The sequence below is a fragment of the Oryctolagus cuniculus genome, chromosome 1 (assembly GCF_051225735.1).
Source record: "Oryctolagus cuniculus isolate XC-2025 breed Fujian yellow rabbit chromosome 1, ASM5122573v1, whole genome shotgun sequence".
NCBI lineage: Eukaryota > Metazoa > Chordata > Mammalia > Lagomorpha > Leporidae > Oryctolagus > Oryctolagus cuniculus.
Window position 1 is genome coordinate 173,702,391 of NC_142867.1, and position 18,577 is coordinate 173,720,967.

Consider the following 18,577-nt stretch of genomic DNA (forward strand, 5'->3'; position numbering starts at 1 on the left):
TGGCTCGCTGCCTCTATTGTGCGGACAGTCATCTTGCATCCCTGACAATGTCTCTTCTGGTTGTGTTCAAAGTAAGGTCATTTTGAGAAGTAAATATTCCCTACTACTGCTCTTCACTTAGAAACATCCAGGTGATGCTGGAGGTTGTAATAGAGATATAACGTAAGAAACTTCCAGATTCTGAAAAAGATAAAATTTTATCACTTGGAGGGGGGAAAAATGAACAGAAAAGGAATAGGAAGGCCACTGTCTGGGACAACGTGGCAAATGGCAACTTGGATGTAGACCTGATTGTCTTAAGTTTTAATTCCAAGCCATTGTTGCCAGAGAAATAAGAATTCATAGCAGGGGCATATATGTGTTGCATAAATTAGAAATGGATTTATGTAACAGTGAGAGGGGACAGACAGTCATGTGCAAGTGTGGGCAACCCCACACAGAGAAACACCTATTATGAAAGAGAGAAATAGCGATACCTGAGGCATGGTCCTTGGCAAAAAGAGACCTGTTTCTAGTTTCTTGTTTGAAGCGGGAGGTATCTTTTTTTTTTTTTTTTTTTTTAAATTTTTGACAGGCAGAGTGGACAGTGAGAGAGAGAGAGACAGAGAGAAAGGTCTTCCTTTTGCTGTTGGTTCACCCTCCAATGTCTGCTGCGGCCGGCACTCTGCAGCCGGCGCATCACGCTGATCCGAAGCCAGGAGCCAGGTGCTTTTCCTGGTCTCCCAGGAGGGTGCAGGGTCCAAGCACTTGTGCCATTCTCCACTGTACTCCTGGGCCACAGCAGAGAGCTGGCCTGGAAGAGGGGCAACCGGGACAGAATCCGGCGCCCCGGCCGGGACTAGAACCCGGTGTGCCGGCGCCGCAAGGCAGAGGATTAGCCTATTGAGCCAAGGCACCCGCCTACAGGGAGGTATCTTAATGGAATAAACCACTGAGCAGTATAGAGTCTCAACATGTATCCTGATCCCAGATGAGACATTGGTGCATACTGGGAAGTGGGGACATAGGAAGCCAACAGTTAAAGTGGTAAACATTGCATTGCAGTGCTACAAGAATTCTAGCTCACCTAAACTTAACCAACAGTGTATGTGTACCATATTAATCTCACACAGCACTAATTATTTAAAAACCTCACTGTCTTGTAAGGAAGGAAACTTGCATTTAGAAGAAGCAAATTTATAAACCCATTTATTTTTCTCCTCTTATGATCTTCTTATTTTTATTTTATTATAAAAAGAACAGAATGTATGTGTTTCATAGATATAACTTTAAGATGGTAACCATATTTTCCTTTCTCCCTCCCATCTTCCTTTTCTAAATCTCCCTCCTTTCTTTTTTTCCCCTTTTTAAAAAAGTTTTATTTATTTATTTGAGAGGTAGATTTACAGACAGAGAGAGGGAGAGACCCAGAGAGAGTCTTCCATCTGCTGGTTCACTCCCCAGATGGTCACAACAGCTGGGATTGTGCCAGACTGAAGCCAGGAGCCAGGAACTTCTGGTTCTTCCAGGTGGGTGCAGGGGCCCACGTATTTGGGCCATCTTTCAACGCTTTCCCAGGCCATTATCAAGGAGCTGAATTGGAAGTGGAGCACCAGTGCCCATATGGGGTGGTGGCTCCGCAGGCAGAGGCTTAACCTACTACACTGCACTGCTGGCACCTCCTTTAATTTTTGCAATAACATAATATCCTTTTACTTTGTAATCACAGGCTTAATGCACCAGTAACAATAATGCTCAACAAGTAAAAAGTACAAAGATTCTCTTCCACAGGAATATAGACAAGGGTGGCATGCATGAGACATTACTGTATGATACACAATACAACAGAAAACTAGTCACTATAATTTCCTTCCCCCACTTTTTTTTTCCTTATCTTTTTTTTATTTGGGGGGGGAGGAGGGGTAGAATGTGTGGGGGGAGGGTAAGGGAACTAAACTTCAGCATGATTAACTAATTTGCCTAATTAAAAGCTGGAGTCAGAAGTGCTGGTGGTGTGGCATAGAAGTTGAAACTGCCACCTCTGGGTTGCAGACATTTGGGGAGTGAACCAGGGGATGAAAGATTTTCTCTCTCCTTTCCAAATAAATAAGTAAATCTGAAAAAAAAAATAAAAGTGGCAGTGTGAATTCAAACTGAAGGATGTTTAATTGCAATGTGAGTACTCCTCCCGTTATACTCTTTAAAATTACATCCCATAACTTGTTTGCAACATCTAAATCAGACTATAGTATACAATATGCATTTTATTATTTATACAAAAATGCATTGCCTATACGTGTCATTAATTTTATTTAATTTGGTAGTCTTCTCTTGTATCTTGGTCCTTTTGTTTACTATAGCATAATACTTGAGAATGGATAATTTACAAAGGATACAAATTTATTTTTTACAGCTCTGGTGATTTGACATCCAAAGTGATGGCTTTGGCTTTTGGCAGGCCTTCCATGCTACATCATGACAAAGCAAAAGGGCAAGAGGGAATGTTCCAGAAACAGAAGCAAGAGAGGGCAGAACCTGCTTTAGTAACAACGTACTCTTGCAATAAATAACCCACTCCCAGGATAATAGCATTAATCTACTCATGATGGCAGAGCCCTCATGGCCCAATCACTTCTTAAAAGTCCCATCTCTAAATACTGTTATATTGGCAATTGAATTTCAATGAAAGTTTTGGAGAGGACTTGCAAACCATAACAAAATTGACTGGCATTATAGAATGTATGTAAACACAAAACTAAAATATGTAGTTATCCTATCTCTATAATGATACTTTATAAATGCAGATAATATAATAAGGACTGACAAAAATGATTTAAAAATTTTAAAGTTAATGGACAATTAGAATCCTTGTCCAAAATGCTATGTGGAATATACACTTAGGAAGGATGCAGTAACACCACCAAGTAACTTAGCATGGTGACATATGGACTAATGTATGTACAAAGCCAAGTGTCCACCACACACTGCATTGTGAGCGAGGGTGACTGACATTACACAGCCTGGCAATCCCAGGTTAAAGAGGGGGAAAGAATGAAAGTAAATGGCTACCAGTTTCCTCTTACCATGCCAAAACTGCAAGGCATAGAGACTGATAAGACTTTTTATTTACTTATTTATTTATTTTGACAGGCAGAGTAAGACAGTGAGAGAGAGAGAAGGGTCTTCCTTTTTCCGTTGGTTCACCCCCGCAAATGGCCGCTGCGGCTGGTGCGCTGCGCCCATCCGAAGCCAGGAGCCAGGTGCTTCCTCCTGGTCTCCCATGTGGGTGCAGGGTCCAAGACCTGGGCCATCCTCCACTGCACTCCCTGGCTTGTAAATGTATGTGTGGGTATGTGTTTACATGGATGCATTCAAATGTTGAAAAGAAAGATTCTACAAATAAACTATCATGAAAACTCTGGGAGTCTTCTGGCTGTTTAAAGATTTTGGCAAACATCTAGATACCTTTCATTGTTAGCTTAAAGTAAAAAGAATACAATTTCATTGGTTTCCATCCTATTGGAAAGAACTAGGGATACAGGAACAATGGATTTGATTGACAACATATGCAGCATTTCTTTTTTTCTGTAAATTACAAAAGCATTACATCATATACAGTAATCACTTAATTTTAAAATAAAATCTAATTATCAGTCAGATATTCTGGATCTGTACAAGGCCGTGAAACTACAGCTTCTTGGTTTCAATTTCATTTCAGATCTCTTGTCACCAAAATGCAAATAGTCTGTTCACCTTCCATTGAACTAGAAGATTAATTGGGACAATGTACATTTATATGTTCTGCAGAAGCCTAGACTATAGTAATATTCAGCAAATATTAACCATGCTCTTAAATTTATTTTTATTTCAACTCAAACAAAAATTGTGTTTAGTTGGAACTGGTGTTGTGGTATAGTGATTTAAGCTGCTGCCTGCAGTGCCAGCATCCCTCATAGACCCCAGTTTAAATCCCAGCTGCCCAGCTTCCTATCCAGCTTTCTGCTAATGCACCTAGGAAAGTAGCTGAGGACGACCCAAGTGCTTGGGCCCCTGCACCCACTTGGGAGATCTGGATGAAGCACCTGGTGCCTGGCTTTGGCCTGGACCAGCTCTGGCTGTTGTGGCCATTTGACGATCGAACTAGTAGATGGAAGACCTATCTCTCTCTCTCTCTGTCTCTCTCTCTGCTCTCTCTGTAACTCTGCCTTTCAAATTTATAAAATACATTTTTTTTAAAAAAAGCACCTTTAGGTATATTTGGAAAAGCTTTAATCAAAACAAAATATGTAGAAACATGATTAAAACTTTTGTTTTCACTCTTTAACATTAACTCATTTTTATTGACTAACAATTACACACCTCCTAGCCGCAAAGTCTATTGACAAATATATTGAAGAAGTTTATTGTGTGTAATAAACCTGTTGTTGATATGAGACTTTACTGAACAAGATGGGCAGTTTTCAAGAATAATAAGTTGAAAATCCAGGGGTTTTCATGAGAGGTTAGCTCATTTTGTCTTCAAAAAAGGCAAAAAATAGCTCCTTCAAAAATTAGAAGATGGTCCCAAAGGGCATCTAAATTTGGAGAAGCTTATCTTACCTGAACTTTCGAACCTGTTGAAAATGCCTCAGGAGAATCCTTCGTTCTCTCTTTATTTCTGCCTTTGAAATATTGATACCGGCTTTCTCGGCTTTCTTTCATTTTATTTTGTCAAGGGCTGCATACTTCATTTTCCTCTTTTATGAACTTCAAATGTATTTTCTATTTATTCCTCAACAGTGTGCCTCATCTGCCTAACTACACTGACAGTAAACCTGCAGAATTACTAAGTAGATATGCCTTATTCAAAACAGAATGAGCTTCCCGCCTATCAACCTTTGATGATATCTTTCCTGATTTTTACCAAGAAAATGTTCTTATGTACTTTAATGAAACACATTTGCCCTTGGAATACCTTTTTACCTTTTTCATTACCTTCAGTACATATAAAATTGTAGCTGGAGTATAAATTGACTAAGAAAACTTAAAATATGGAAGGTGGGGAAATAATTGTTATTAAATCCCTACATCAATTTGTTTCATAAAGTTCTATCTCTTAACTTACCTTAAAATTATTCAGTGATGACTTGGAAGTTATGGAGGAAATTAATGCACTTTTAAACACATGCTAAAATCTAGCCTGCTGGATGTTGAAGTCGAGTCAGAAACTGTATTAAGTGAATAACATGATTCTGATGTCTAATTGGTATAGTTTTAGATACACCTGCTTGGTTGAAAATGCCAATGTCCTTGTAGAGAAGAAAATACGAGAAAAAAATGCATGGTTTTGTACGTACCACAAGATCAATTAAGTAACCTAATAATATTTTACTTATTTAAATATTTTTAAATTTTTTATTTTAAAATTTTACTTATTTATTTGAAATTTTAAACATTGAAATACCCACAATGTTAGCAACATGAGTAGATATCTCAATTTACTGGGCTAATAGAGATTTGAGTCAGATAATGATATTAAATATCTGCAACCTTACATAAATCATTCAACCTTCTTGAAGCTGTTATTTTCAGTATAATCTAGGTTGCTCTGAACTTCCAATTTAAGTTTATAGTATAAAAGCTAGACTATTCACTATTTAAGTGAAAGCTGGTGGAGATTATATTTATATCTTTGAATAAACAATATAAAATTTACTCATTAAAAGTATTAAAATGTTTTAATAACAAGCAATTTGCTCATTCAACTGTTAGTCCTAATATTACTATTCCCTGTATAGCTTCCCTGCTATCAAAAGAAGATATTTTTAAAGATATTATTTGTTTATATGATGAGAAAAATTCATGTATTTCATATGTACAGTTTTAACACCATGGTGATACTTCCCACCCTACCTTCTCTCCCTCCTGCACTCCCACCCTTGAAATGGAGATCTTTATAACAACACTTGCCATTGTGTCTGGGGAAATGTCCAGCATTATGCTAATGACTACCAGTACTTAAAATCAGACAGGCAAATTCCTTGTAAGAAAGATTAACTTTGCAATTTATCACCCAAATTTGGATGTTTTTGAGAATATAAGAAACATTCCTAATAATTACACCAAGACAACAAAATTGAATGGAGGTTGTCCTGGGCCAACTGAAACATAAAATTTTTGTATGTATTTGAGGGTATTTCCAATAGTTCAGGAAAAAAATGAAATAAAAAATGTTTATTTTGGTGCAAAGTATGTTTGAAATCCATGCATAGATTTTCAGAATATGCATTTGCATGAACTCTTTTAAAAGTATTCATGTTGTAAATATTTATATGAATATGAAACAGATATGTAAGGATACATGATACAGTGTGAAAATTACTTATCCTTGTTTCATGGGATTGAAAGCAAAGATGGGAAGAAAATTAGAAGCTTTAAGTTGAATTGATTTATTGGTTACAATAAGTGAATTTACTGCATTTTAAATTTGAAGTAATACTAAAAAATTTTTAGAAGACATGATAAAAAAATTCCCCACAATCTTCAGATGTAAGTAGTTAATACTTCACTTAGATAGGGGAAAAAAGTGAAAATGTTGAAGTAAATATTGCCCAATGACAGACAGTGGGTAAAAAACAAAAACAAAAACAAACAAACAAACAAAAACAAAACAAAACCAGATCTGGGCGTAAATTACAAGCACCACACTGCATCTTGACTATGTTTCCCACAATAAGATTTCTTAGTCAAGCATCATGGAAATTTATGCCTCTTCACTACAGACAAAATTCTATTGACAATTTCAATGATCAAAATTTTGCCTTTAGGGAATTCACAAATTAAGTAAGAGGAGCATATACACATCCATTACTAGAACAATCCTTTGTGGCACTCATCTCATAAATATCAAGCAACTACTGTTCCCACTAGGAGTAACCAACAATATCCACTATATGAAAATGATTAATATTTTATCAGCTTCAAATACAAAGTTTTCACTGAAGTTCATAGAAATATGACATCAAAGCATATTCAAATAAACATCAAATGAAAAAAATTTATGTGAACTATAAACTATTCCTAAGCTATTATTCTTATAACCATTCTTGTTAAGAGATGTTTGGGGATGTGTAAAAATGAGAATATGGTGCATGTTAGGTGATGAATTACAGTGAGTTTTTCCTTTTTCTGCATTACATCTTTGAGGAACATATATAGATTTGGAGGCAATTTTTAAAACATCAAAAATCACAGTATCTTATAATACAACCACTTAATCAATTAATCATTTTGGCATGAGGTTATTAAATGTGTTTGTATTGAGCAACACAGTTAATCCAGTTGCTGGCAGATTTTAAATTTCAGCAGTCATTTGAAATATCCCTGTTTTTACATTTGTTGGGAATAACTCCTTAAAACACATGTTAGCCAGGTGCAGTATGTTAGGTATTCTAAACAAGCGGACATTTAAGTATATAAAAGTTATAAATAAAACCCCAGTAGATGCATGTATTTATTTGTTCAATCAGTAATTCACCAAATATTTGTTTAGGTCTTACCATGTTCTATGCATTTTGCTAAAAACTAGGCTAGGATGGTGTATAAAAATATACACTTTTTTGTTATAGGTTTGGACATTTTTCAAGAAATAATCAGTTAGTGTGTTTATTTTTAAAATGCAAGCTGCAAAAAGTGATGTGTAACTTGGAGTAGTGACTTTGTATGAAGAGTCAGATAAATTGCTTACCACTTCAGTAGTTTACCAGTCTGGTAAACTTCCTTATTCCTATTCAGGAATAAGGAAGAGTGGAAGCTGAATAGCTCCACAAATGCTCTGAGGTGACAAAAGGCCTACCATAAGAACTGGACAAATTTCCATGTGGATGACACTACTTTGTTTCTAGAAATTTTGGTATCATAGATGCTTCAATCTGGTTGAAGAATGTCTTATATCTAAGGGATGTTTCTTTATACTTCATTTGCATAAGATGCATATTGTGCTTAACTATGCTGTATATTTTGGGGTAAGAATTTCTCCAAGACACCATTTAGTGTGTTGGTCTAAATTAGAACAGAATGAGTGGGGCCTGGTGAGATGTTTATGGCCATAATTATCAAAGTTTACGAGTTGATGTAATACTTTTGTAGTACAGCTAGTTCAGGACAAAACTTTCTTTTAGGGGGATTCCAAGAGAGGAGAATAGTGACAGGGTGGTCTGCTCTAGGCTAGGAAAATATTAAACACAAACAATAAAACAATAAAAACTACCAGAAAAGTGCATTCTCAGGGAGAGTTGGAGGGAAAACTGCAGTGGAAATCTGTGGAAGGAAAAGAGATGATTTGGAACAATGAACACAACCAATGACTCCAGCAGCCCTGAGAAGGCGAAAATATCAGCTTTGGAGAACAAGGTGAGGTCAGACTGCAGTGCCCGGAGCCACTGGTGATATAGCCAGAGGGAGAGCCTAGTAGACTACACTGTCTTTGAGTCTGGCCCAGACCCCTGAGGGGAACAAGGTGCACACTCACACAGTAAAAAAGAAAAGGGGCACCTGTCTCTCCCATCCTGCCCAAATGGTGCCTGACAACTGGCTGAGAGGGTGATGGAGCCATTTTGGACATAAGTAGGTAGCAGCTGCTGCAGCTCTAGTGCACCTGCCCAGCAACTGGTGGGAACAGTCTCCATCTTGTTAGCAGAGGCAAACGCAGCAGCTTGGTGCAGGCACCCAGAAACAGGCAGGGAGAAAGAGCCCTTCCAGCATTAGTACTGGCTGCAGAGACTCTTGGACATGCCCAGCATGGTTGTGAATGAGTAGGGCTGTAGCCCGTGCGTATTATGCATGCAGAGATTTTATCAGAAAAAGAAAAATCCACGCTTCCCATTTAACTTTGAGTCTGGCTGTGAGGATTAATGGGCTGGGCATCCATATATGACTGTGAGGTGCCCCCAGCCTCTCAATAAATCACAGACTTCCGGGCTCGGGGCTCAAACAGCTTAGGGGGTGCATCCAGAGGCAGCTGGCTCTGGGAACATCCCAGGCTCTGTGGACAGGACAGGTTAGTGGGCTGGAGTAGATTCTCTGCTGATTTTTCCATTTTGTGTCTTTTATTTCTTTCTTTAATGTTTGGTAGATTTCATTGTAAAAATCTTTGACATCCTTGGTTAAATTGGTTCCAAGGTTTTTAATTGTTGTGTAGCTATTGTGAATGGGGTTGCTTTTAGAAGTTCTTTCTTGCCAAGAGCTACAAAAACCAGATGACGAAGCCAAGAAACTTACATCCAGGGGCAAAGTCAGTAAAAACAAAATGTGCTTGAGATCTGGAAGAGAGGATGCGTCCTCCACACAGAACACAACAGAAGTGAACGTGAAGGGGAAAAGTGTAGAAGTCTTCATGAAGAATCTGAAAGGAGTAACTGAAAATACAGAGTTCATGAGTTTGAGATCCAGAAAGACTAATCTCAAGCCTGGTGCAGACTCTGTGGAGAGGAAATCTGAGCAGAGAGTAACACTAGGTATGAAGAGACATGCAGAAGATCCAAAGAAAGATAAGGACATTGTGAGCACCAAGAAAATGAGAACCAGAAGACATTGTGACAATGTTTAGCAATGGAACTGAAGCAAGGAAAATATAAAGTTAGTTTAGTGAAAATTTTAGTATAACTTTTGCTATCTATTTAAAATGAATTCTGTAAGTAAAGCTATTGATCTATTTAATAAAAATAAGGGTATAATTCCAGTTCAATGATCTTCAAAAGATCATGAAGGGCATTGCTGGGTCTCCTAGAGTGATAGACATTTAAAAAGTGCAGGGTGGGAAGTGGGATTGGGGCCATAGTATGGCCTCTGCATTACAAAATAAAGCCTTGGATATCCAAAAAAAAAAAAAAAAAAAAAAAGAAGTTCTTTTTATAACATTCTCTGTGTGTACCAAATTATTGATTATTGTGTGTTAATTTTATATCCTGCCACTTTACCAAACTCTCACGAGTTCCAATAGTTGCCCAGCGAAGGTTTTTTATATCCTCCATATTTGGAATCATATCATTTGCAAATAGGGATAGTTTGACTTCATCCTTCCCAATTTGTATCCCTTTGATTTCTTTTCTTGCCTAATAGCTGTGGCAAAAACTTCCAGGACCATAATGAATAGTGAGAGTGGGCATCCTTGTCTGGTTCCAGAGCTTAGTGGGAATGCTTCCAACTTTTCTGCATTTAATAGGATGCTGGCTGTGAGCTTGTCATAAATTGTCTTGATTGTGTTGAGGAAAGTTCCTTGTATTCCCAATTTGCTTAAGGTTTTTCCTCATGAAAGGAGGTTTGTATTTTATCAATGCTTTCTCTGCATATATTCAAATAATCCTATGGTTTTTCTTCTTCAGGTGGTTGATGTGATGTACCACATTTTATTTTTGAGAATTGCAAATGTTTAACTGTTCTTGCATACCAGGGATAAATGTCACTTGGGCTGGGTGAATAATTTTTCTGATGTGTTGTTGGATTTGATTAGCTAGTTTTTTATTGAGGATTTTTGCACCTATGGTCATCAGGGATATTAAAGTTCTCTTTCTCTGTGCTTCCTCCTGGTGCTTCCTCCTGGTCTCCCATGTGGGTGCAGGGCCCAAGCCCTTGGGCCATCCTCCACTGCCTTCCCAGGCCACAGCAGAGAGCTGGACAGGAAGAGGAGCAACCAGGACAGAACCGGCGCCCCAACCGGGACTAGAATCCGGAGTGCCGGGGCCGCAGGCAGAGGATTAGCCTAGTGAGCCACAGGGTCGGCCAGGATTTACTTTATTTGAATGGCAGAGTGACAGAAATATAGGGAGAGACAGAAAGAAATCTTCCATTTTCTGGTTTATTCCACAAAATGATGGAAACATTTGGGGCTGGTCCAGTCTGGAACTTCTTCCACGTCTCCTACATATGTGGCAGGGGCCTAAGCACTTGCACTGTTCATTGATGCTTTTTCAGGCACATTAACAGGAAACTGGATAGGAAATGGAGAAGTAGGAACTCCAATTGGTGCTCTGATGGGTGGGATGTCTGCATTACAGACAGTAGCTTAACCCACTGTGCCACAATGTCAGTATTATATTAACCTAAATTTTTAAACAGAAAGTTTTTATTTTAAGTATAAAAAGAAAATAGAAAATAACCATTATTCAGAGAATGAAGGAAATTAACAAAGGATGCTAGTGGTTGTTCTGAGATGGTAGATGCCATGGCTTGAATGTAATTGTCTATCCAAAATTCATCTGTTGGAATGTAAACCCAAAAGTGATTGTATCAAAAGTTGAAGCCTTAGGTGAAATGACTAAGCCACAAGGCATTGTGCTCATGAATGCATTAATCATTAATGCACTAATGCCTTAATGCCCCTGTAAAAGCGGCATTCACCCCCTCAGAAAGCTGCCTAGCTTTTCCTTTTCCTTTGTCCTGTGGAAACACAGCAAAGAAGCATCTTCAGGGAAGGTGAAAATAGTGCTCAGCACATGCAAAATCTGCAAGTGTTTTGCTCTTGGATTATTGTTTTTTTTTTTTAAAGATTTATTTTATTTATTTGAAAGAGTTACAGAGAGAGGTAGAGACAGAGAGAGAGGTCTTCCATCTGCTGGTCCACTCCCCAGATGGCCGCAACAGCTGGAGCTGTGCTGATCCAAAGCCAGGATCCAGGAGCTTCCTCCTGGTCTCCCATGTGGGTGCAGGGGCCCAAGGACTTGGACCATCTTCTCCTGCTATCCCAGGCCGTAGCAGAGAGCTGGATTGGAAGAGGAGCTGGGACTAGAACCGGAGTCCATATGGGATTCTGGCGCTTCAGGACAGGGCCTGAAGCCGCCACAGCGCCGGCCCTTCTCTTGGACTAGTCTAACTCTAGAATGGTGAGAAATAAATTCCTGTGCTTTATAAATTACCCAGTCTATGGTATTTTGCTTCTGTATCAGGAATAGATTGAGATAGTAGAATTATTGATTGCTATTAACCTGTCTTATAGTATCTGAATTTTACAAATGTCTTGCAATGATCAGTGTGTATTTATTTCATGATTATACAAATAAAATAACAAGACAAGAGAAAAATCAGTCAAATCTGTTTAGTCTAAATGTCTACCTAGAAATCTGCCTTAACATATTTTCCAAGAAATACAAAGATAAGCACAGAAGCACATGTGTGTATGTATATATACAACACGTATGCAAATTTACAGCATAGAGAAACTGCATGTGAGAAAGTTGAATCTTCTAGTTTATAATCACAACTTGTATACATATATATGTGTTTGCAAGCACATGTATGTTTCAGTACTTTCATGTGAAGAAGTTTGTAATATATTTTTTGTTTCTTTTAACTTTTTTATTTATATAAGAACAAATTTTATGTACTTTATATATACAGTTTAAGAGCATCATCCCTTCCTCCCTCAGTGCCACTGTCCCTCCCTTTTCTTATTTTTCTTTAAAGTTTTACAATGTCACACTTTTAATTACTTTATAATCACAAGCTTAACCATTTACTAAGTAAAGAATTCAGCAAACAGGAAGTTGAAAAATTACTGTTCCACGTGAGTGTAGACAAGGGCTATAAACAATAATCAAATCTCAAAATGTCAATTTTTTCATATACATTATATTTTTGTGTGTCCTGTATATGTTTTTTTTTATATGGCATTCTGAATATTCATAGGGTGTTGTTGAAGTATTTTCTGTCACCAATCAAGGTAAACTTCATGAACAAAGAAACACACATTTCCCCTAGCAACACACAAGAAAATGATAGTGCTTTTTTTTTTTTTTTTTTTTTGACAGGCAGAGTTGGACAGTGAAAGAGAGAGAGACAGAGAGAAAGGTCTGCCTTCTGTTGGTTCACCCCCAAAATGGCCGCTATGGCTGGCGTGCTGCGCCAATCTGAAGCCAGGAGCCAAGTGCTTCCTCCCATGTGAGTGCAGGGCCCAAAGCCCTTGGGCCATCCTCTACTGCCTTCCCAGGCCACAGCAGAGAGCTGGACTGGAACAGCAGCAACCGGGACAGAATCCAGTGCCCCAACCAGGACAAGAACCCGGTGTGCCGGCGCCATAGGCAGAGGATTAACCAAGTAAGCCATGGTGCCAGCAGATAGCTCTTTTTTATGCTTTCAAATGGCAGGGATTGTGGTACAATTGGTTAAGACTCTGCTTGACACACATATTTGAGAGCATTGTTTAAGTTCTGGGTACTCCATGCTTGTCATCCAGTTTCCTGCTAATGTGCCTGGATGGGAGCATGTGATTGCCCAATTACTTGGGTCCTCACCACCCACATGAGAGACACAGATACAGTTCTGGGCTCCTGGCTTCAGCCTGGCCAAATGCTGCTGGCTGCAGCATTTGGGGAGTCAACCAACAAATGGAAAATCACTCTCTCTGTCACTTATCCTTTTAAAAAAATGAATAAATCTTTTTAAAAAGTCTATTACAAGCCAAAATTCCATTAGGGTAACTGTTTCATTGCATCAAGGATCTGATTCTTATGGTGAACATGAGATAATGATAGCCAAGAAACTATCGATCTTGTTCTTGACATGTGACCTATTTTAGAATCAGGAAGGCCATCAGGTAAGGGAAGAGGTAATGGAAGTTACTTTACCCTTTCATTGTTTTAATCCCCACTTACATTTTGCTTTGTTGATTAGTAATAAGTTGGAGGCTCTTTTTTTTCTTATTTGATTATATTTGCATATAAAGATAAATTAGTTTTGACAGAATTGATAGTTTTAACAATTAGCAATCTCAAAATTTAGCAAGTAGAAGATAATTTGTTGACTATATCATATATATTCGATATATAGCATATAAATCACATACTTGTAATATGTAAAATTACATATTTATGTTCTGTATAAATCATATGACTTTAAATTTTTAATAGAATTTATTAGTCAATATTTTGTGGTTTTTATTTGAAGTTCACATATGCAAACTCTAGAAAGGATTATGAATAAATAAATGCATAATCAGTTGTTAAAATACTGCTTTATTTACTAAATATTTTCTATGCATGATGTTTTTAAATTTTTCATCAATCTTTCTTACTATAAGTGATTAGTCAGCAAACCATTCTCTTTTGAGATCTATACTTACATTAATATCCACAAAGCAAATGTAATTGGACATCAGAAGGGCTGTCAGTGCTCTGTTATTGACATCTTAGTTCTAACATGAAGGTAGCAATTTACAATGCTGCTATAAATAGAAAAAGTATAATGATGACATTGGCTAGTCTCGTGTTTTTAATATTCCTTCAGGGTAAAGTATGACTTAACCTAATTACAGTGGTGGTGCTTTCACTTCAGGGAAAATTGTTGCTATTTCATTTGACAATCAAGTAATTAGCCTCTCTACTGGATTTCTGCTATATATTACTAATTTAGCTATCCACTGGAATTTATTTAAAAGGTAGTGAAGACACTGCTGATATAACATTAAATAAAGCAGCACTATACAAATTCATCTAATGCGCATCTGTCAATCAACATCTTTACATTTCTCTCTCTCCAAAAAGTTATAGCATACTCATATGCAAGTTCCACGTAGGCCAAAGTCATTCCAAGACTTATGTGTTTTAGCTTGTTGAATACTTAAGATTGTGAAACAAAAATTAATAGCAATACTAAATGCGGAAAATCTTCAAGGTTTAGAACATGTAGGCTCATATAAGTATTTATTTAAATATCTAAAGCATGTGTTACTATGATAGAGTTTCTTGTTGATAGCTAATGAAAAATTCTCAATTTTTAACTACTAAAAAACTGTGGCTAAGTTAATATAATACACATTATTTAGTAACAAATTGGTTTCCTGGTTTCAGTATTAGTGCTGTCATGCTTCTTAATGTTAAAAATGATTTTGTGTTAAACAGTATACCAAATACCTGAATACCTTCTATTTGTAATTTACTGTCATAAAACCAGGCACCGGGCCGGCGCCATGGCTTACTTGGCTAATCCTCTGCCTGCGGCGCCAGAATCCTATATGGGTGCTGGGTTCTAGTCCTGGTTGCTCCTATTCCAGTCCAGCTCTCTGCTGTGGCCCAGGAAGGCAGTGGAGGATGGCCCAAGTGCTTGGGCCCTGCACCCCATGGGAGACCAGGAGGAAGCACCTGGTTCCTGGCTTCAGATCAGCGTAGCTCTGGCCATAGTGACCATTTGTGGGGAGAACCAATAGAAGGAAGACCTTTCTCTCTGTCTCTCCCTCTCACTGTCTGTAACTCTACCTATTAAATAAATAAATTAAAAAACTTAAAAAAAAATAAAAACCCGGGACCAAGCAGCCAGGTTTCCTGTTATGAAGCTCCTATGTATATCAGGCTAATAATACATACAGCCACAACTAATTACTGCAATTAATTACATGGTTACAAGTATGAAATTGATATGAAGGTGGTTTTAAAGGAAGGATAAATGGTGGGGATCTTACATATTTGTGGTGGTGTAAGGAAGACATGTCTTTTGTACAGCTTTTTACCTGAGAACTAAAGGATGAGTCTGAATCAGTAAGTAGGGGGAGGGAGCTTTTCAGGCACAATACAGAGTGATAAAGGAAATATTGAAACCAATAAACAAAATTTCACTGAGTGAGAAAAGTTTTCAGAACTGGGACAACATTCCATACTGAAGATGAATTAGACCGTATTCCCTACCACCACACATACAGATTATATTTATAACCTAAGGAAAGGAAGTGACAAACAGAGGCTGCAGTTGCATTGTTTATAAGCACATGATCTGAATAGTTGGCAAGTTATAATTGGCTGTAGCTCAGCTGCTGTGATTGGCAGAGACTCATGTTGTGTGGTTTCAAGGTTATCTTCTTAGATGAGGCTACAAATTGTCTATGTATCATTCTAGGTAACAATTCACTATATATAGTAGATACTTTGCGTCAAACTTGTTCCTGAATGGAGACTGGTTTAGGTTAAATTTGTTACAATTCAACAATAACAAAGTGCTAGGTTCTAGAAGAAGGAGATCATGTAGCATGTAAATTTATTTTCAAAAGTTCTAGTTTGATTGAAAAGATGGTGAGTAATCATTCTACCATGAATTGACATATGACCATGAGCTAGTCATCGAAGTTTTCCAAATTAAATTTTCCCTTTTGAGAAATGTTAGGGTTATTCTAGAACTTATTAAATGGATTTTTAAATTGAACCACATAAATTACCCTTTATGTAGGTAAAAAACAAAATTGGTCAATGTCAGCAAGTTTATGTGGTTCATCCTAATGTAATTTTAAAAGAAGTGCTACCAGTTTTATATTCATGTGAAGGTATTGGATTTCTGTAATTAAACCAGATAAATAGTAGTCTAAAAAGTATTTAAAGCATGCCTCCTCTATTGAATTGATGGTTTTTAAACTCATGCTTTTAAGCTTCTGGCAGATTTTAGCTTTATCATCATTGTGAAACAGACCTTGCCCCTCAGAGTCACTTGTCTGATAATGTCTGTATTTAAAGCTGTGGGTAGCAGATTATTGCTGTTTTTAGCCCTGCTTGGCTGTCTAAGTCTAGTCAAGATGAATTGTACCTGGGCTGTATTGGCAATGGTTGGAGAACTTTCATGAGCTGTCCTTTGATAGTTAGATGACACTTGTCTTGAGACCTCAGTATAAATGTAATTTTAGAGTTTGTTTCTTGTTTTGGTAGGTGTTGTGACTTGGAGATGAAAACATGCCACATTGGCTTGTTGGTTGTCCTTAGAAAATATATAGAACTGTCTTCAGAAAGGAAGAAGAAAATATTTCATCATTTACATTAAACTCTAAGGACTTAAAAAATCGGCTGTGTAAACAATGTTCGAGCACTCTTTGTTCATCAACTTCTTACAAATCCAAAACAAATGGTACTCTGGGCCCATTTTTTTCATAGTTATTGAAGGATTATTACTTAAAAGAGAAGTTACCCCACCCAGAAAAGAGGGAGTTATCCCTTGTGATAGATCAGGAAGAAAGGCAAAACAAACATCCCAACTGGAAGATAAATGATGGGAAATGTTCACTATGGGATAAAACTCTACCGTTTGGAAATACATTTCTCTTGAAAGAACTTATATTTTTAGATGACTTTGAAGCTAGGATATAGGAGAGAAATAATAATACAGCAAATGGAACTCACTTCCCAAGATAGTCACCAAGGAATATATATATCAACTAAGTTGTGACCTAGGAAAGAAAAGTTAAAATTACTTCATTTCATTCCAGCTCCATAGCAACTTAAAATATAGATTTGGAGAATACAATTATACTTTCCTTTATGTGGGATCTTCAACAAGTTCACCAAAAGGATATAAAGAAACTATGTATTGATTTAAACCATTTTTGCACCAAAATAAACATATTTTAATTCCATTCTTCCTTGAACATTTTAAATTAGCTTCATATATTCATTCCAGAATAGTATTAGTTTATTTAGTATATGATTACTATACCTCAAGATATGTGTGCACCTTCTATAAGATGAATATTTTGGGGGCTGGCATTGTGGTATAGTGGTTAAAACCTCTGTGTATAACACTGTCTTCCTAGGCGGGCACAAGTCTGAGTTCCAGCCACTCTGCTTCTGATCCGGTTCTCTGCTACTGCACCTGGGAAAGCAGTGGAAGATGACCCAAGTGCTTGGGCCCTGCAACCCCATGAGAGACCTGAAGAAGTTCCTGGCTCCTGGCTTTGTTCTGGCCCAGCCCTGGCTGTGTGGCCATTTGGGAAGTAAACCAACAGATGGAAAATTTTTGCCCCCTGTCTTACTGTGTGTGTGTCTTTCCCTCTTGCTGTAACTCTGCCTTTCAAATGAATAAAAAATAAATCTTAAAAAATGATAATTATTTTCTATTCTTCATTTCATCCTAAAACAAAAACAACAAGAAAAGCCCCTGATGTTTTTGTTGATGTTTATCACAACCTTTGCTATAAGTTAACAATATTTTCTAGGCAGTTTTCGTCAGATGAAATGAATTCAAAATATATGATAAATTCAAATCTTATATCTATTTTCTATTTTGGTGGTGGTTGCTTGTTATTATTTTCTCTATTGCCAATTTTCCCATTTCCCTCCCATCTGTTTTTTTCAGATTTTGAGACTAGATTATATGACAGATATGGTGTTTATTGATGATATAAATTCCCGTTTCCTTCTGAGTCTTTATGAGTATTTTAGTGAAAAGTTCAGGAAGTTGAATTGAAAGATATATGCCAAATGCAAATTTGAACAAAATTCCAAATATAATCTTTAAGTTTCATTTAAAGTTAAAAATTCTATGCCTCTAGAAATGAATGGATTTGAAGATAAAACTAAAATAGTAGATAGGCAATGAATGACAATGGGGTCAAAGTGACAGAAGATTTAGTATCTCTAATGCATTAGGAAATATTTATAGAATAATATAAAGAAAACAGTTAAAATGATATAGAGAGACATGGCGAAGAAAAATAATAACACTATGTTAAGCGTAGGGTAGGTATCCTTACTATGTTCTAACCAGATTGGTCTGTCAGTGTTTATTTGAAGTGTGTCATATCTACATAATGTTTGATTTTTTTCCTCAAAAGTGCTCTTTGATCTAGGAACAAGGGTATAGAACTGACAAATGAGGG

The 18,577-nt window shown here is 37.1% G+C and overlaps 1 pseudogene; it reads left to right on the forward strand.

Moving 5' to 3' along the window:
- Positions 1–9,166: 9,166 nt before the first annotated feature.
- LOC149128765 (protein lin-28 homolog A pseudogene) overlaps positions 9,167–18,577 on the forward strand; it is a 146,074-nt pseudogene continuing 136,663 nt past the window's right edge.